The sequence below is a fragment of the Rutidosis leptorrhynchoides genome, chromosome 1 (assembly GCF_046630445.1).
Source record: "Rutidosis leptorrhynchoides isolate AG116_Rl617_1_P2 chromosome 1, CSIRO_AGI_Rlap_v1, whole genome shotgun sequence".
In the NCBI taxonomy this organism is placed as follows: Eukaryota; Viridiplantae; Streptophyta; class Magnoliopsida; order Asterales; family Asteraceae; genus Rutidosis; species Rutidosis leptorrhynchoides.
In genome coordinates, this window is record NC_092333.1 from 169,472,934 (window position 1) to 169,490,370 (window position 17,437).

Here is a 17,437-nt window from a genome sequence, read left to right on the forward strand (position 1 = left end):
ACTTGGTTAATATTACTTTTAGAGTTCATGTATGTGTCGGATCTAAGATCTTGATGTAACTTTGGTTCATCAAACTACATACAACACTAAATTGAGTTGTGCAACTTATCTTAGACTTACACTAGTGTTATGATGGTCAAACCTTGGTTAAGATGATGCAAACACATCAACGAGTTGTACACTTGAAGCTATATGCATCAAGGATGAGAACCGGGATGAGCATCAAACACCAAGAACCCACCGGAACACTTTAACTTACTGTTTTCTGGGTCTGACCCGACCACTTGGGCTACTGTAAAGCTGATTTTCACTTAGCTCTGTTCGAGTAGATAATTTTTTATTTACGATTTAGGATCTATGGCCCTTCGAACGTCACTATGTCCTTTTAACGTTGTGCTGAAAATTCTGACCTACTCGCACTTAAACCATCGCCACGGTCAAACGAAGACGAGTTTGGTTCTGTAATTTTTACAGCAACTAAAGGACTTATATACGGAGCCATGTCCAGTGGTCTCGCCTCATTTCAGTTTGTATAGAGGCCGTGGCAACTGAACGAAGTCAGCCTTTGTTTTAAACCCTAATCTTGACTTAAAACTTACTTTACCCTTTTGACCTAATGATGAATGATGATGATACTTAAGACCTAATTTACATACTTATAAACCTATTGGGACGATTTACTAACTTAGTACCTTTTGACTTAGGTTGAGGACTTTCGGACCAACCACTTTGCTTACTTTACCGCGTACCGACTTTCACTACTTTACCACTGTGAGTTATAGCATCCCTTTTTACTTTAACTATTTTGGGAACTGAGAATACATGCGCATTTTAAGTTTTACATACTAGGCATGAGCACTTAAACTTATTATATGTGTGGGTTATACAACGGCATAAACATTCCATTTAGCTCGGTAACATTTAGTCATTGGTTTTTGAACCTGTGAACGCGAATCTTAGATATGGATCCATAGGGTTTGACATCCCCACTCAGGCTAGTCGCGCTAGCATTTAACGGGTGTTTAATACTTCGTAAGCATACACACTCGCCAAGTATACTTTCAGTGGGTTATAAATGTTAAGTTAGTTACCAAGTGTCCACGGTTCAACATATTCTTTATCATACTGTTTTGAAACGCTCTTTGTAGCACTGAAATCTCGTGGCCTACCTTACATTACTGTTATACTTAAACTATAGCTCACCAACCTTTGTGTTGTCATTTTTAAGCATGTTTTTCTCAGGTGCTTAAGGTTAGTCGCTTCCGCTGTTGTACTAGTCATGCCTCATAGACTTCCGCTGTGCTTTACTAGGGATGTCACCGCATGATACACTTTATCTTGCATTCAAATTTTAATACTTTTGAAACAATGATTTGTAACGACCTAAGGGTCACGCACTATTATCTTTGCTTCTATTCATAGAAGCATACTTTTGATGTAAAACATTCGACGTTAGTTATGACGTCACCTTTTATCATGAATGTAAACTTGTTTTGAAAACGCATATAGTGTTTGACCTTGTAATGATCCTGTTGTTGATGGTCCGTACATGTTGATTTAGTACGAGGCGTCACATTTGGTATCAGAGCATTGGTTGTAGGGAATTAGGTTGCATTAGGGAGTCTTGACCGACCCGAGTTGGATTCACTAATAGGACTAATCTACAACTTGCTAGTTTACTTGTTTCTGCGGAACTTGCTGCATGCTGCTGCTTACTTTTATTGCTATATGCCGTATACTGATACTCTCTTTCACTTCTGCATGCTATTACCTGTTTTTGATTGCATGATACTTGTCGTTATTGTCATGCTACTTACTGCTATACATGATCTAGACTGTCTTAGTTACTTTACCTAATACGTGCTTGCTTTATGACTTACTGACATGGAAAAAGTTATTTTTCCTTGTTCAGATGTCGGATGCCCCGCCCACTATCATTCACTTGGAGAGCGACTCGGACTCGTCCGCCACCTCACCTACCGTTGTTGCTGACTCGATCCCATCATCTACACCTTCCAGCGACTCCGGCGATTCATCCTCCGGAGCCAGTAGCCATGCGCCCGGCCCAGTGATTTCCTCAGATGGAGCCGAGGACCCCCCGGAGATTCCAGCTCCACTTGCCCCAAGACCTCCGGAACCACAGCACCATCCCGGTGGTGCTGTGATTCACGCGGATCTTGGGGAAGGTCCATTCCGTAACGAGCATAACCATTGGTGCCGACGCACTCCTGATGGACGTCTCGTGCCGATCGGGCCCACCAGATACCGACAGATGATGGCCGCCCGAGGAGAGCCACCCGTGCAGCCACCTCCACATGATTCGGACGACCCATCCTCCGCTGACTCTTTATCCGACGACACCTCCTCAGACGACTCCAGTGATGATGATTCTGATGAGGACCCTGATGATGCACCTGTACAGCCACCCTCCACCCCGCCGAAGAAGCGGTACCGTTTTGATGGAACCATCATTCCAGGGATTAACGGAGGTCGAGCATTCACTGACGCATATGGTCGGCGTCGTAAGGTTACCGCCCGAAAGCGGCTTGTGCCATACCCTGCTGATCCTTTTGTGCGTAAGCCTTACCGCTTTACAGCCTCCACATCTGGAGCCAGACCGTCTGCACCACCGACACCACCTGCACCACCAGCACCGCCTGCCCCACCATCTCCCACTGTCGAGGAACTGACAAGGGAGGTGGAGATCCTTCGTGCTCGGGTAGCTGAGCTCGAGGACCAGATGTCCCACGTACTGGACATCCTTCACCCTCCATCACCATAGGGCTTTTGTAGTAGATTTCATTATGTAATCTAGTTGTAGTTTTATGTTTTACTTATGTATTGTATGAACCCATGTGGATGTATGCAACTTATTATTAATGAATAGAACTTTGGGCTGTTTAATCTCTGTACGGTGTTCTATTTACGTTACTGTATGATGATTCTGTGGTATTTGTACCTAGGTGCGTTACTTAATAAACATGTGATGTGTTGATTCCATGTTGGTTACCATATACTGTATTATTATTTATTGAATACTGGATTTTGACTTGAGTCAAAAAAATTTTTTAGAACATCAATGGCCAACGGATGATCAACACCCACCGCGGCCCAAATCGAGGAGATGATCAACGAACGAGTCGCCGCAGCTTTAGCGAAAAGGAACCCCCAAGCTCCACCACCACCGGTTATCCAACCCAATCATAATGGATGCACATACAAAGAGTTTCAAAGCTGCAAACCCCACAACTTTAGTGGAACAGAGGGTCCAGTTGGTCTCACTAGGTGGTTTGAGAAATTAGAATCTGTGTTTCGAGTTAGTAACTGCTCAGAGGAGGACAAAACCAAGTATGCTTCATGTACGCTGTCTGACGGCGCCCTAACTTGGTGGAATACACAGTCTCAAGCAAAGGGTATTGATGAGGCGTATGCTATGCCATTGGAAGAATTCAAAGGGGCCTTGATCGAGGAATATTGCCCTAGGACAGAGATCCAGAAGATGGAGATTGAGTTTATGCAGTTGAAGGTTGTGGGAAACGATCTCGATGGTTACAACCGTAGGTATCTGGAATTAGCCCTAATGTGTCCTACCATGGTTACCCCAGAGTTCAAGCGTATGGAAAGGTATTTATGGGGACTTCCTAAGTCCATTAAGGGAAATGTCACCTCGTCTAAGCCACCCAATGTCCCGGAAGCAATGCGTATGGCGCATACCTTAATGAACCAAATCATCATCGATGAACCGGAAAAGGCAAAATCCAAAGCGGGTAGTAGTGATAAGCGTAAGTGGGATAATAACAAGGGGAGAGCCTATGATCAAACCCCCGCCAAGAGGCACAACAATGGTGGAAACCCCAACCCAAGCACAAGCTCCAACCCGAACTACAAGGGTACCCTGCCGCAATGCAAGAGGTGTTACAAACACCATACCAGGTACTTTTATTTTGTTTGTGAAAAGTGCCAACGGTCTGGGCATGTAGGCAAAGACTGCAAGGTCACCACCCTGAATGTGAAGGCGAACCCCAATGGACCGAAAAAGTGCTACGAATGCGGACAGACAGGCCACTTCAGAAATGCGTGTCCCAACAAAAGAAAGGATGGCGGACCACCGCGTGGCAGAGCTTTCAACGTTAATGCAAGGGATGCCCGTGAGAACCCCGACTTGGTGACAGGTATATTCACTATCAACAAACTATTAGCTTCTGTCTTATTTGATACTGGTGCCGATAGGAGTTATGTATGTAGACACTTTTGCGATAAGATAAATTGGTCATTAGTTCCTTTAAAGGAGAGTATGCTTGTAGAGGTAGCCAATGGAAAACTTGAGAAAGTTGACCAAATTAGGCAAGGAGCTATTATCAACATAGCTGGTGTGGATTTCGAGATTGACTTGATACCTATTAAGTTGAGAAGCTTTGATGTTATTGTCGGTATGGACTGGTTGACCAGGATAAGGGCCGACATTATCTGTGGAGATAAAGCTCTTCGTATACCACGAGGAGATGGTGAGCCACTGATTATTTACGGAGAGAGATGTAGCTCAAAACTGAATCTCATTAGTTGCATGAAAGCGTAAAAGATCATGAAGAAAGGACGTCTAGATATTTTGGAACATGTGAAAACGTTAGAAACTGAGGTGAAGAGCGTGGATGACGTACGAATCGTGAACGAATTTTTCGATGTCTTTCCAGAGGAATTGCCTGGATTACCGCCACCAAGAGCAGTGGAATTTCAGATCGATTTAGTGCCAGGAGCTGCACCTGTAGCTCGCGCACCTTATAGACTCGCACCTTCCGAGATGCAAGAATTACAAAGCCAACTACAAGAACTGCTAGACCGTAGATTTATCCAACCAAGTTTCTCGCCTTGGGGCGCACCTGTTTTGTTTGTAAAGAAGAAGGACGGATCATTCCTCATGTGTATCGACTACCGTGAACTCAACAAATTGACGATCAAGAATCGGTATCCACTTCCCCGTATTGACGATCTTTTTGATCAACTACAAGGATCGAGCGTTTACTCTAAGATCGATTTGCAATCCGGTTATCACCAGTTGAGGGTGAAGGAGAGTGATGTAATGAAAACTGCGTTCAGAACTTTCTATGGTCATTATGAGTTCCTCGTGATGCCATTCGGATTAACCAACGCACCTGCCATGTTCATGGACCTCATGAATCGTGTCTGCAAACCATACTTGGACAAGTTCGTTATCGTCTTCATAGACGATATCCTCATCTACTCTAAGAGCGAAGAAGAACATGAACAACATCTTCGATTAGTGCTTGAACTCTTGAGACAAGAGCAACTTAATGCCAAATTCTCCAAGTGTGAAATTTGATTGAAGGAAGTCTAATTTCTGGGTCATGTTGTGAGCGACCAGGGTATCAAAGTTGATCCCACCAAGATTGAAGCTATCAGTAAGTGGGAAACCCCCACTACTCTGACTCACATTCGCCAATTTTTAGGTCTCGCCGGTTACTACCGAAGATTTATTGAAGGATTCTCTCTGATTGCGCGTCCTTTGACCGCACTGACTCACAAAGTGAAGAAGTTCATTTGGGAACCCGCACAAGAATCAGCATTTCAAACCTTAAAGAAGAAGTTAACCACCGCACCTATCTTATCACTTCCTGAAGGTAGTGACGACTTCGTCGTTTATTGTGATGCTTCGAAGAGTGGTTTTGGTTGTGTACTGATGCAACGCACAAAGGTTATCGCTTACGCCTCCCGACAAATGAAGATTCACGAACGAAATTACACAACACACGATCTCGAGCTTGGAGTCGTTGTCTTTGCATTAAAATTGTGGAGACACTATCTTTATAGAACTAAGAGCACTATTTTCGCCGATCATAAAAGCCTCCAACATATCTTCGATCAGAAGCAACTGAATATGAGACAGCGTCGATGGATTGAGATGCTGAACGACTATGATTGTGAACTTCGTTATCACCCTGGCAAGGCCAATGTTGTAGCTGACGCTTTGAGCCGCAAGGAGAGGATGGCACCTCTTCGTGTTCGGGCACTGAACATCACCATACATTCAAATCTCAACAGCCAGATCCGAGTAGCCCAAGATGACGCTCTCAAGGAGGAGAATATATCTCATGAACATTTGAACATTCTCGTCTCTCGATTCGAGGTTAAGGAGACAGGACTTCGGTACTTCGCTGGAAGAATTTGGGTACCTTGTTATGGAGATCTACGAAACCTTATACTTGATGAAGCCCACAAGTCGAGATATTCGATTCATCCTGGAGCGGGCAAAATGTACCACGATCTTAAGGAACATTATTGGTGGCCTAACCTTAAGAAGGATGTTGCAACTTATGTTGGGAAGTGTTTGACTTGCTCAAAAGTTAAGGCCGAGCATCAGAGGCCCTCTGGATTACTTCAACAACCAGAAATCCCATAATGGAAGTGGGAAAGAATAATAATGGATTTCATTACTAAGCTACCAAAGACGGTGGGCGGATACGATACCATCTGGGTTATCGTTGACCGTCTTACCAAATTTGCACACTTCTTAGCCATGAAGGAGACGGATACGATGGAGAGACTTGCTCAACTATACATCAAGGAGGTTGTATCTCGTCATGGTGTACCTTTATCGATCATCTCAGATCGCGATCCCCGTTTTGCTTTCAGATTTTGGCGTTCTTTACAAGAAGCCATGGGAACCCGTCTCGACATGAGCACTGTGTATCATCCACAGACCGACGGTCAGAGTGAACGAACGATTCAGACATTGGAGGACATGCTGCGTGCATGTGTTATTGATTTCGAAAAGGCCTGGGAAAGGCATTTGCTGTTAGCAAAATTCTCGTATAACAACAGTTACCATTCAAGTATTAATGCTGCACCTTTCGAAGCGTTGTATGGCCGTAAGTGCCGATCTCCTATTTGTTGGGCCGAAGTGGGTGAAAAGCAAATCACCGGACCCGAGGTAGTCCATGAAACAACGAAGAAGATTGCTCAGATTCAAGCGAGACTTAAGACTGCCCGTGATCGTCAAAAGAGTTATGCAGACCGTAAACGTAAAGACTTTGAATTCAACGTCAGTGACCGTGTTATGTTGAAAGTAGCACCTTGGAAGGGTGTGATCCGTTTTGGAAAATGTGGAAAGTTAAACCCACGATACATTGGTCCTTTTGAAATCTTGGAACATGTTGGACCCGTTGCTTACCGTTTGGATCTTCCAACACAATTGAGCTCAGTTCATCCTACCTTCCACGTGTCAAACTTGAAGAAGTTCCTTGCTGCACCAAAACTTGTCATACCACTGGAAGAACTTACGATTGATGACAAACTCCACTTCGTGGAGGAACCTGTTGAAATTATGGATCGTGAGGTCAAAACTTTGAATCGCAACAAGATTTCGATCATCCGAGTACGATGGAATGCCAAACAAGGACCTGAGTTTACCTGGGAGCGAGAGGATCAAATGATGCAGAAGCATCCTCACCTTTTCCCAACTCCTCTATCTACCTCAACTTAAAATTTCGGGACGAAATTTTCTTTAACAGGTGGGTAATGTAACGACCCTGGTTTTTCCATCTTTTATTAATAATGATTATTATTAATACTTGTGATTTAATAAATGTATTTATATACATTTACTTGTTATCGTATTTAAATTTCCATGGCCCGACTAGTCTTTGTGACACGCGTACTTTTCACGAATAATATTTTTGAATATTATTTACATTCATGATTAATTAATATTAGTCATTTTTAATTAACTAAGGTTAGTGGTTAATTACTTGGGCTTTATGTATTTAATTGCATCCTTACTTGGACTTGGGCCTTTAATTAATAGATTTGGACTTGTAAGCCCACCCTACACCTTTAATGGACTAGTGAGCCCATGTTATATGCTAGTATTTATTAAGGTTAAGTACTTGATTTATTAAGCTAATTAGGAGACAAATTACTTAAGCATGCAAGACCATACTCCCATGCATTTAACCTTACTACCCCATTTTGCTCTCACCTCATTCCTACATTAGAAAGTTGTTTGTTGACTCCCCATTTCTATCCCCAAAACCGTCGGCTTCTACACACCATGGGGAGAGTTTTATTTTTCAATTTTTGATACATAAACTCTTGTATTTCATTTCCATTTCACACACTTACAAACACCACTTCAATTTTCTCTCTTATTCTCTCTAAGACTTAGTAAGTAACAACAAAATTCATCTTCTTTTCTCCTCTTAAAAACCGTAACCCATATACTCATCATCATCATTCTTACTTGTTAAATTACTTGTTGTTGTTGTTTGTTGTTTTTATTCAAGATCAAACTCCCTAGTTTGCATCTTCATGGATCTTGGTTACTTCTTTTGTTGATGAAGAACCAAGAACAAGAACTCAAACTTGTTAATTTGTAGTTCTACATTTAAGTGTTTTCAAGACTAAAAGTTCATAAGTTTTATAATCTCCTTTGTTTTCATGTTTGTAGACTTAAAACCTAAGATTCAAACTTTGATTTGAATCTTCCTAAGTATGACACAAACATAACATAACACTTATAGATCTAGTTTATTTCTTCATGTTACTTACTTTAAATTCTTGATTGTTAATTATGGTCAAGTATTACTAGTTAAAACTTGATCTCATACTTCTTGAAACCAAAGTTAACTTTGTAAGTTTAAGAACATGGAAGTTTAACTTTCTAGTTACCACTTCATATACTTGTGTTGGATTTAACTTAAGAACTTTAGATCTAGAATTTTGGGTCTAGGATCTTTAAGATCTAAGTAAGAACTATGTTCTACAACCTAAGATCTTGTTTGCGTAAGTTTAATTTCAAGTTGTAGCTTAATATTACTTGTATAACTCTTGTATGTGTTGGATCTAAGATTTGGATGTAACTTTGGTTCATCAAACTTCATACAACTCTAAAGTGAGTTGTTCTACATATCTTATACTTACACTAGTGTGATGATAGTCAAAACTTGATTAATATTACTTTTAGAGTTCATGTATGTGTCGGATCTAAGATCTTGATGTAACTTTGGTTCATCAAACTACATACAACACTAAATTGAGTTGTGCAACTTATCTTAGACTTACACTAGTGTTATGATGGTCAAACCTTGGTTAAGATGATGCAAACACATCAACGAGTTGTACACTTGAAGCTATATGCATCAAGGATGAGAACCGGGATGAGCATCAAACACCAAGAACCCACCGGAACACTTTAACTTACTGTTTTCTGGGTCTTATCTGACCACCTGGGCTACTGTAAATCTGATTTTCAGTTATATCTGTTTGAGTAGATAATTTTTCGTTTAAGACTCATCTTAATCCGAGTTACGGTTTAGGATCTATGGCCCTCCGAACGTCACTATGTCCTTTTAACGTTGTGCTGAAAATTCTGACCTACTCGCACTTAAACCGTCGCCACGGTCAAACGAAGCCGAGTTTGGTTCTGGAATTTTTACAGCAACTAAAGGACTTATATATGGAGCCATATCCACTGGTCTTGCCTCATTTCAGTTTGTATAGAGGCCGTGGCGACTGGACGAAGTCAGCCTTTGTTTTAAACCCTAATCTTGACTTAAAACTTACTTTACCCTTTTGACCTAATGATGAATGATGATGATACTTAAGACCTAATTTACATACTTATAAACCTATTAGGACAATTTACTGACTTAGTACCTTTTGACTTAGGTTGAGGACTTTCGGACCAACCACTTTGCTTACTTTACCGCGTACCGACTTTCACTACTTTACCACTGTGAGTTATAGCATCCCTTTTTACTTTAACTATTTTGGGAACTGAGAATACATGCACATTTTACGTTTTACATACTAGGCACGAGTACTTAAACTTATTATATGTGTGGGTTATACAACGACATAAACATTCCTTTTAGCTCAGTAACGTTTAATCATTAGTTTTTGAACCGGTGAACGCGAATCTTAGATATGGATCCATAGGGTTTGACATCCCCACTCGGGCTAGTCGCTCTAGCATTTAACGGGTGTTTAATACTTCGTAAGCATACGCACTCGCCAAGTGTACTTTCAGGGGGTTATAAATGTTAAGTTAGTTACCAAGTGCCCACGGTTAAACATATACTTTATCATACTGTTTTGAAATGCTCTTTGTAGCACTAAAATCTCGTGGCCTACCTTACATTACTGTTATACTTAAACTATAGCTCACCAACCTTTGTGTTGACATTTTTAAGCATGTTTTTCTCAGGTGCTTAAGGTTAGCCGCTTCCGCTGTTGTACTAGTCATGCCTCGTAGACTTCCGCCGTGCTTTACTAGAGATGTCACCGCATGAAACACTTTATCTTGCATTCAAATTTTAATACTTTTGAAACAATGATTTGTAACGACCTAAGGGTCACGCACTATTATCTTTGCTTCTATTCATAGAAGCATACTTTTGATGTAAAACATTCGACGTTAGTTATGACGTCACCTTTTATCATGAATGTAAACTTGTTTTGAAAATGCATATAGTGTTTGACCTTGTAATGATCCTGTTGTTAATGGTCCGTACATGTTGATTTAGTACGGGGCGTCACAATATTAATACTTATTTTAATCATAATAAGAATGATATTAATGTAATCTATATTAATGATAATAATAATAATAATGAGTAATAAGTAAACTACCTCAAAGAAGTAGCTTTTAAAAAAAATGCCCAAGTCCGGGTTTGAACCCGCAACCTCCCGCTAACCCACTAACACTCCAACCAACTGCTCTGCTTCTTCTTTTCTGAATTATATCGTTCCTTAATTATATTAAACCTTATGTCTGTATCCATTTCTACTTCTCCTTCTTCATTAACTTTCATTATTATTTGGCCTTACTCGAATCATCTTTCCTCAGCTCCTCATTATCAACTCTTTTATCATGATCATAACTCTATATCAAAATTTTAATCATCCTCAAAAATCACATTTTTATCAACCTCTTAATTATCATTACTTGTTCATATTACTTCAGCCCACCAACAGTTTCTCAAGCCCAACTCTTTATAAGCCTAATTAAAGATGTAAAGAAGCCCACAGATTTAATCATGTATTTGTTTATTATACATACGCTGTATACTCCATAGCACATACGTCAATCAGTTTCATATCATGGATTCGGTTTACTTGTTTTATAATACAACGTCCAGCTAGTATCAAGAGACCCTACAATGATTTTTAAAATCCCACTAGGCCACTAACTTGTTTAAATTATGATAACCAAAATCTCGTTTCTAATACTAATCTATCTATTTCATTTCCATATGTGGTGACCCTACAATAATCTCACGGCCCAACATGTTATGTATATGGAAACCATTTGGAAATTCTAATAATTCACCCTAATTTTGTGGCGTTTTATAACTCCATAATATGATATATCGAAAAAAATGATTATATACAAAAGCTAAATATGAGTGGGTCACTTATCACCTTGTTAATATATGTGATTCTTTTTGTCTGCAAGTTCATTGTATCTAATCCCACTTACTTGCCCAGTATCAAGAGTCAAAAGTATCCTTGTTTCTTTATTAAAAAGTAAAAGAAGTACTCCATTTGCAGACGTGTTATGGTTTATTTGATAAGAGATTGTCGGCCATAAAATTAAAGTAGGATTACTTGAGTATAAAAGGTGGTTTATGGGATATTGGTTCTTGGATAAAATAAGTAATCGAAACAAAATATGATGGTAGTGGTTATGGTGGTGATTATCGACAAGGAACAGAAACAGATCGAATATAAGCATAACCGCAACAGTTAATGGTTGGAACAGGAGTAATTTCTTCGTGTTTTATGATGGTCTCTTTGATGATCTCGTTCGAATAAATTAAGAAGTAACAGCAGCTGTAGTAGCAGTTTATAATGGGTAGCGGCTTGGTTGAAGATAGTGGAGGTTGTGGTGTACTTCGATGGTGATGAATGTGGTTGGAGTTCAAGGTGGTGTTAATTGTGGTGATAAAAGTCTCGGTGATCGATGGTTGCTTCGAAGGTATTTTGTTTTGGTAGTAGAAGGGAGAAGAGATGAGTTTGTGGTTTTTATGCGCTAGCTAGGTCCAATCATAATCGAGTTGAATGGGACGTATAACAAATTGATGACAACTTTTTTTTTCTAGCAAACAAGAACAGGAAGATGAAAGTAATAAAATTTGTATTGTTCTGTAACTAAATTTGGATTTGTTGTTTGGATGGCATTTTATTAGTAAGATTTGGAGACAAAATCAGAATCGTTTACAGTTGTTTGATAACAAAATCGTACCATTCTTCTTATTTTATTTACGTGTACAATTAATATTAATAATTATAATATAAATATATTAATAATAATAATAATAATAATAATAATAACAATAAATAAAAATAATAACAATAATAATAATAATATAAATAACAATATTTATTATTAATAATAATAACATTAATGACAATTATATAATTAACCTTTATATTAATAAGAACACTATTATTAATAATTATAAACGATAAAAATAAGATAATAATATCATTACTAAATATAATAGATTATATATTTCAAATAAACATACCATTAATAATTTTTAATTATACTGATATAATAATAATAATACTAATGATAATAATCATATTCGTAATCATAATACTATAACAATAATGTTCATATCTATAGATTATATATACATATTTTAAATTAGTATTAATACTAGTAATACTATAAAAGTTTGTACATAACAAGTTCATATTTGTATCATTATTGTATTAGTATTGATATTTATTTTGATAATAATGAAAGTAATGATCAAGTTATTAATATAACACTTAATTTATTTTGTTTCCAATATCACATATTTAATTTTAATGTTTAAATTATATTTTAAAATTTTAAATTATTATATATATACTTACATTTATATATTTATATATACATTATATCTACAAACAATTGTTCGTGAATCGTCGAGAGCAGTTGAAGGTTAATTGAATATATGAACATAGTTCCAAAACTTTCAAGACTCAACATTATAGACTTTGCTTATCATGTCGGAAACATTCAAAGATTAAGTTTAAATTTGGTCAGAAATTCTGGGTCGTCATATATAATGTACTTCACAAAGTAAACGTGCGCATGAAAGTTGCTTAGCCTTGACCTAAACAAGTAAGTTGTATCAATTAACCGGTTACGACACAAGGTCGGGCGAAATGTGTTCAATTAGTCCTATGGCTCGTTACGACTCGAACATATAGCATGTGAATCACGTTGTCAAGTTTCATGCAAGAATCAAGTATAAAAGCACGTTAGAACGATTGCAAAAGTGTTTGGTTAAGTTTGACTAAAAGTCAAACTTGGTCAAAGTCAACAAAAAAGTCAACACGTTCGGTTCGGGTCTCGAACTATTTTTCTGAGCTAATTAATCATATATGAGCATGTTAGAACAAGTTACATGTTAATCGGAGGTGCGTAGCATAGTTAGAATTTTTCGTATAAAAGCAAAGTTGATCAGCCCCTAAACAAGGCAAATGTCGCGCCGTGACATGTGGCCGCGCCGCGACAATGGGCGTGGCCTGGTGCCTGGGCCGTTTCAATTGTTCAAGTCTCAACCAACTTCATTTAAGCACAAATAACAAACCGAAAACACTTACGACACGTATCTTATACCGTTGGAAAGGTATTTTGATGAGTAATACGACTAACCACATATCATCACTCAAATCCATCATTTACAATAACAAAATCCTCGTCGAATGATCGTTAAAAGTTCATTATCAAAGTTTCAAGTTCATAAAATGCATTTCATGATTCGGGAATCCAATTTACACGTATGATATGCCGTTTCGAAGGAAATTAAATATACAATACAACTAAACACTTACTAACAACATTTCATAGCATTCAACGCATCAAAAGTTCATTTTAAAAGCTATCAAACCCTAATCAAGAATCACAAAATCAATAGTGATGTTTTTCAAGTCAACCTACACATCAAATTGAAGCTAATGATGCTAGTAACACATTTAATACATGAACTTTAACATTTAAACAACATTTAATTAACCAAAACTCAAGATTAAACAAACCCATATCAAGTTCATGATAGTTTATGCAAAACAACAAGATCGAGCAAATAAATCATATACTCATGCTAGACACGAGCCATAGACACTAACTAACACCATTTCAAGTCAAAAACATGAATTAGAGAAATCTAGAGTTTTTAGAAATGTTATCCAAACGAGATGAAATTGGTATCAAATTGTAGAGGATGAAGAGAGGATCACGAATATGTAATTTGTTTTGTAGCAAGCTTCCTAGATTCGAAATGGATGATGAATGAATGATTTGGGTGTTTGAGTTCAAAAATGGAAGTAGAGAAAAGAGAGAAAGAGATGAGGAGGTGAAAATGAAATGAATAGTGGAAAGAGTGGGTTGACTAGTTGACCTAGTCAACTAGTTTGCCCACTTAGCAACTTCGGTCCCTCAAGTTTCAAAGCGGCTGCGTGAATTAACCGAACGAATATTTTAAAAACGCTAAAGTAACCGGGAGATGTTATAACCAAATAACAGAAATATTTAGAACGTTAGTCAAAAAAAGGTACGAATTTAGATAACGGAAGATATTATCAAAAAAAAAAAAAAAAGACTGGCGTTAAAATAATTTAACGGAAAAATGCGGGATGTTACATTACCTACACCTTAAAAGAAATTTCGTCCTGAAATTTAGTTGGAAGTAGTTGTGACGACCCGGAAATTTCCGACCAAAATTTAATCTTAATCTTTATATGATAACATTATTCCGACATGATAAGCGATAAATTTTGACAAGTTTTAAAACTTTTGAAATAAGTTTAATACAAACAATTGACCAACCATTTGTTCGACGATTCACGAACATCATAACTTGTATTAAATATATACTTATGTATATATATGGATATATGGATTATATCTAACTTTAATATATGATAGTTAAGTATCTCATTAAGTATATTAATAATGAGTTTTATATATAAATTGAAACTACTAACTTAAGGGTTTCGAAAACAATATATATATGTAACATTTAACGACGTAATAACTCTTATGTTAAAATGAATATATATGTATTGTATTAAGATGTATTAATACACTTTTGAAAGACTTAAATACTTATATTAACATACTTATACTCAACAAAGATAGCTATACTCATATTCCCATTCAATTTCATCAAGAATCCTACTCGTATTTATACGGTATTTATACGTGTATTATACGCAGCTTCTAGAAGTACTTACAATTCGTATATAACAATAGAAATTTTCAATAATGGAATAATATGTCATGAATGACCTAATGATTTTTAACTTATACTAGATATTTTTCATAAAATGACAAATTACAACTAGTATATAAAGACACCATATTTGATCAAATTTTTACCATTTCATTTTCTAATTTTTACTTCATGTTTACTTATACACACATACTCTCTCTAGTTCTAGTATCCATTTCTTTATTCTTCATCTATTTCTAGCAATTTCAAGCTTCAAAATCAAGGTATTAACCTTGCCTAAATTCTTGTTCAATTCATATGTTTATAGCTATCTATATAAGAATTTATAAACTAGAACATAGTTTAGTTGATTCTAAACTTATTTGAAAAACTAATCTAATCTTTCTAACTTAACTCTAATAACACTTATTTATATGTATTATGATGTTATATTAAGTTAATATAAGAACTTATAACTTGTACATATGAAGAACACCTTGAAACTTAACATATATCGTTTAATCTCCATTCGGTAAAAAGCGGGCTACTTTGGGTTGGGAATTAAAAACCTATCTTAGACTTTGAGTTCGAGGCTAAGACTTTGGAAATATTTTAATATATATAAATAAGACTTCCAGTATTTTTTTCATGATTTTAGACAAAGTGGAAGTATTTTATCAAAAATCATATATTGGGTGGGTGCCGGGATTCTTCCAAATCTGTCCACCGGCACAAAAAGAGGGTAAAACTCTGAATATTAATATATGGGTTAAACTTTTCGAATTTTTTTTGAAAAATTAACTTCTTAAGGAATCCATATCAATTTGATTCACTTTAAATGGAGTTGTAATGAATATTTGGCGAGCAAAACAAAATCTGCTAAAATTAACGTTGTATGGACGAAATTTATATTGTAAAAACTATATTAGCCATATCCTTGCTAACTTTTCCTATATCTTATATATATATTTGGACATGTTATCATTAGTATAACAAAATATTATAATCTTAGTTAATTTCGAGATTGTATATATATATATATATATATATATATATATATATATATATATATATATATATATATATATATATATATATAATCTTGGTACATTCCATGACAATAGGTATACAATACGTTTTGATAAATCCTAAGACAATAAGTATACAATATGTTTTGATAAATTCTAAGACAATACGTATACAATACGTCTCTGGGTTGATGCAAATACAATACGTATACAATACGTTGTGGGGTAATTCTAAGTTTATTTATATACCGATTATTGGACTGTTGTACATTTCAGACTATTTTGGACTACTAGCAAAGGACTACTAACATAAAAATGTTAAAAATTAATGTATAAGTATTCTATGAACTTGTTTTATTTTATTCACATGTATTATTATCTGAATCGTTATTATTGTTATAGGTTCGTGAATCCAAGGACGTCGGCTATATTTTAATAAGTTGAAAACTTGTTGAAACTATACTTTTATGACAGTGAGTATATAGTCCCATTTTTTAACTCTACAAATATTTTGGGATGAGAATACATGCATTTTATGTATTACGCCATAGACACAAGTATTTAAAATATATTCTACGTTGAGTTATACCACTTTGCATATCTTCCCTAATAGCTTGGTAACTAATATTTACATGTTGTAAGAACATGTAAGCACGAATCCTATTGATAGATCTATCGGGTTTGACAACCCTAACCGGGCTAGTCGCTCTAGTATCGTAAACGGTTGCATAGTACTTCATTTTTACTACACTTGGTACAGTGTAGGGAGATTTCATAATAAAGGGAATATGCTACATTAATGGTTAAGTATGGTTACCGAAGTGCTCAACAACTTATAGAATACTTTTATACACTTGCGAGTGTACATATATTTATAACTATGAAATCTTGTGGTCTATATTTATATTGATGCTAAACCTATATATCTCACCAACCTTTGTGTTGACTGTTTAAGCATGTTTATTCTCAGGTCCTTAAGAAAGTCTTCCGCTGTTGCATTATCTGAGCAAGCTGTGCATGGAGTCTCATGCTTTTGTTTAAATGAAATGTTGCATTCAATAAAACCTTTGTCATGTATTATATTTGACTGTTATGTCAAGAGTGTAGTATTTGAAAACCGATGTATTATGGGGATTATTCCTTAAATAATCGCCCAATTGTTTAAAACATGCATTATGTATA